The 4,135-nt window shown below is 36.3% G+C and overlaps 1 protein-coding gene across 1 annotated transcript in view; it reads right to left on the reverse strand.

Moving 5' to 3' along the window:
* Window positions 1-3,046, reverse strand: part of LOC136855681 (corticotropin-releasing factor receptor 1-like) — a 383,811-nt gene extending 380,765 nt beyond the window's left edge. Inside the window, exon 1 of the mRNA XM_067132987.1 lies at window positions 2,458-3,046. The gene's annotated coding sequence lies outside the window, so the exon portion shown is untranslated. The remainder of the gene's footprint in view (window positions 1-2,457) is intronic.
* Between the last annotated feature and the right edge of the window lie 1,089 nt (window positions 3,047-4,135).

Raw genomic sequence — 4,135 nt, forward strand, 5'->3', positions numbered from 1 at the left:
ATCGCAGCTCGTTACAAACCAAAATATTCTCATGAACAGAGCTCTTTACAATCCAAAATGTTCTCATGAACAGAGCTCGTTACAAGCCAAAATGTTCTGATGATCGTAGCTCGTTACAAACCCAATATGTTCTCATGAACAGAGCGAAATTAATTGAAAGTTTGAAGGTTTATTATGGAAAAATCCACGAAATAAGAACCCTTTATCTAGAAGTTCATCCCGACCCGTATAGTTCTATGGGTCAGGTAACAAGTAGAATCATTTTTCAAATGATTTCAGTGATTACAAGTCCCCGGATCTTAGAATTTCAAGATATTTATGCAATAAAGGTTAGGAAAAACATAGACTATTGTAACTTCGTAACATTTCTTTAACCAGATTCATTGTATTTTCTAAAAAAAGAACGTCACAGAATGTCGCTATCTGGACAAGCACTCAGTGAACATTTGCAATGTAATCGTGTCTTACACGCTGCTTGAGTTATATACTTTTTTACACGATCGTGTGGTTCAAACCGAGCAAAGATAGTGCATGTACTAGATTCTCATGAGTATATCATATTCCGAAGTTATGTCCGTCATAACCACGGTTGAGAGAGAGAGAGAGAGAGAGAGAGAGAGAGAGAGAGAGAGAGAGAGAGAGAGAGAGAGTATACGCTGAGCAAAGATAGTGCATGCATAAGATTCTCTTGAACATATCATATTCCATAGTTATGTCCGTCGTAACAACGGGGAGAGAGAGAGAGAGAGGTATAGGCTGAGCAAAGATAGTGCATGCATAAGATTCTCTTGAACATACCTTATTCCAAAGTTATGTCCGTCGTAACAACTGAGAGAGAGAGAGAGAGAGAGAGAGAGAGAGAGAGAGAGAGAGAGAGAGAGAGAGAGAGAGAGAGAGAGAGAGAGATATTAAAAAGCATAGGAGTAGAGAAAGGAATGAAATGAAGGTTCATTAAACAGTACTTTTCAGGTTTTGTGCTTTTGTGATCTTGACCTCTTAAAATCACTAAGATAAAAAAACTTTAATGAGAAAACCAATTAAGTATTTTCTGCTTTTCCCTTTATATTTATAGTTTCAAATAGACCCATTTATAGTTTCAGCACTCCTTTGCATGCAAGTATAATTGCGCCCAACAACATAGCTATTAACAAACTTAGTCAGTAAGAATTAACACAGACTTGACCTTTCACAGCTTCCCACGACCTGTACAGTCCAGGACAAACAATATCAATCACAATTACATATAGGTAACCTCTGTATACTACACATCCATGTGTAAAAAAAAATCTATTATTCTAGAGGTATGAGTTATTAACGAGATAAATTAGGGAAAACATTGTGGTTCTGATTATAAGGAAATGTTTACTTTTGTCACTACTGTCATAAAACTTCAATTCTGAATTCGAATATTAGGAAAAAAAATGACGATGAAAGCAATAATTAAACATCCTTTAGTTACAGAGGACGAATTAATAGTGACTCTTCGTATACACAAAAAATTATAATGTAAAGTGCACCGGATATCAACCTGATATTTTGTGCACATATTTAGTACATTAACTGAATTTTTTTTTTTATCAGCCGGATGTCGTGGAATGGGAGCAAGTTTGTACTCCTTGGTATGGTGTTTAATAATTTAAGTTTAAGTAGTGGATATGTAAGCTTTGAACATAAGCAAAACTGCTGAAAAAATCATCTTTATTGTTTCAACGTTTAATGGTATATTTTACATAGTCTAACAAAAAATTTCCATTACGAAGAATATTAAAAAAAAAAAAAAACTCTGGGCTGTGTAGGCAAACTGTAATTGTTACGCTTTATTTTAAACTATTGAGCGTTACTGAAATTAACTGCATGATAACGAATGGTTTCATTATTAATATCTATGAATGCTCCACTGAGTAATACATACGAATGCTATATTCGTTACTGCCAATGATTATTATCCTTTTAAATTAGGCTATTCCAAGGTCACTCTTATATCACTTCAACTCGGCACATCAATTTTTTCCATAAACATATTTTATTTAAAGACCAGAAATAAATGCAAAATTACATCTGTCAAAAGTGCATTCATCTTTATATTTGAAATTAATCATGCTTGAAGAATCTCTCTCTCTCTCTCGCTCTCTCTCTCTCTCTCTCTCTCTCTCTCTCTCTCTCTGACGTCGACTGATTAAAAAAAAAAAAAAAACACGGAGCATCATTATCAAATGTCAAGTATAGAAAAAATTCGTTGCAGTTCATCAAATTATGTTTGGGAAAAATGTAAATACCAATTCTAAATTTTATTTCCATCGAGAGATGCTTTTTGGCACATTAGAGAAGGCAGGAAATGTTATTAAATGAAACTACTGAAATAAAAAAATAAAAAAATTGCGCCCGTAAACATTAAAATCTATGCTTCTATATGTCTGAACGCGAACATTTAAAAAAGAAGAAAATCATTAAGCTCACCTTGGCTAGATTACACCTTGGTCAGTGTCCCTGGTCACTTTAGACCACCACCAGAAGAACCTTTGTTTTCGAGCAGAAGTTCGTTTCCAGGCAAAAAAGTTTGTCATTTCTCAGGAAGAAGTTTGACTTCATTATCGCTCTGTGACCCATACCACTTTTGTTTCAAGCAACACCAAATTAACGCCATGAGACGTGGTTTCCGAATCACATGCGGCAAACAAACCGCATCAGAACAGAGTAGATTGTTATCATCGTTTATAAGTTAAAACACAAAAACACGAAGCATTCATTAAGCACTTCATACATTACACAACAGAGCTGTTATTTTTTTTATTGGTCTCTGGCAGCGTCAAAATGCAAACGAAAACAATGGCAACCTGATCGTCTATTGTCGACCAACAAGAGTTGTTTTTTTTTTTTTTCTTTTTTCCCGACCCCGCGAGGTACTTTTCACTCAGCCTCGGCGGACCGCTCGTCGCCAACAACCGTCCGTTGTTCCCACTCGCCCTAAACTGCCTGGTACAAGTCCCGTCTCACTGCCTTCTCACCTGCCTCCCGCTGCTGCTGCTAGCTAGTCCGTCAGTCGTTTGGGGATGCAGCGCGGTATGGCGCTCGCCCAGCGGGACAAGGATAGATCTGTGCAGTGAGCTTTATTCTTTGCGATCCTTCGCGCGATCAAGAGTATAAGAAGCGTTCTGACCCTCAGTTACGAGTTGTCTTTTAGAAATATTCTAATCATTTTAACACGCCCACTTGTAGTATGCGTATTGTGCACCTCTTATATTTGTATAACAAATCTTTTGCCAAAAAGGAAAAAAAAATCTTTGATCACAAATAAATACTGTAGTGTCGCCTTCTTACGAACTGATTTTTATAATGATTCAAATCATTCTGACACACCCACTTGTTTAACTCGTACGGTCGTATGAATATTACGCACTCCTCATATAAAACAAATGTTGTGCCAAAAATGAAAAATTCTCTGTAAATTTGCGAACAAATAACACTGAAGCGTCATGTCAGTTGCGTAGGCAAAGATAGGATTTATTTACTATACATGGCAAGTTCAATGAAGCAGAAATATTTTCAAATAAATGGAGCCTTTAAAATCTTAACTTTCAAGGTCATCTAAAGTCAGAAAGATGCCACTTGAAATCGCTATGCTGTATTGATGGGATTATACCAATTAGAATTTGTGGTACAATACTATTTAAAAAAAACATAAAAAAACAAGCAAAATTCTACGGTGATAAACATCCTTAACAAGAAGGTGACCACAGAAAAACTGAAGATTAACTGCTACATTCATACTTTAACTGCTGAATCGTGGATGAACTCCTGTGCAGTAATAGGCGAACTACATTAAAATTTTCATGGATCGGTAATCAGCGGAACGTCAAATCCCTTACACTGCACTATTAGCGTTTTGAAAAACCTTTTCCCACCACTTCTTTTACCCCCATCTATAAACACCTTTCAAGGTCAACCCCTCCTCCTTTACCTTAACACTTCTGAATGGTTCTTAGCCACGTAAAATAAGTCCAATCCTTCGGGCCAGCCCTAGGAAAGCTGTTAATCAGCTCAGTGGTCTGGTTAAACTAAGGTATACTTAACTTCTGAATTATGTACTCTTTTAAATAACCTGTCATCGGCCACTCTTTCCACAAGACCATTCCAT

The sequence above is a fragment of the Macrobrachium rosenbergii genome, chromosome 3 (genome assembly GCF_040412425.1).
Source record: "Macrobrachium rosenbergii isolate ZJJX-2024 chromosome 3, ASM4041242v1, whole genome shotgun sequence".
NCBI classification, from domain to species: domain Eukaryota; kingdom Metazoa; phylum Arthropoda; class Malacostraca; order Decapoda; family Palaemonidae; genus Macrobrachium; species Macrobrachium rosenbergii.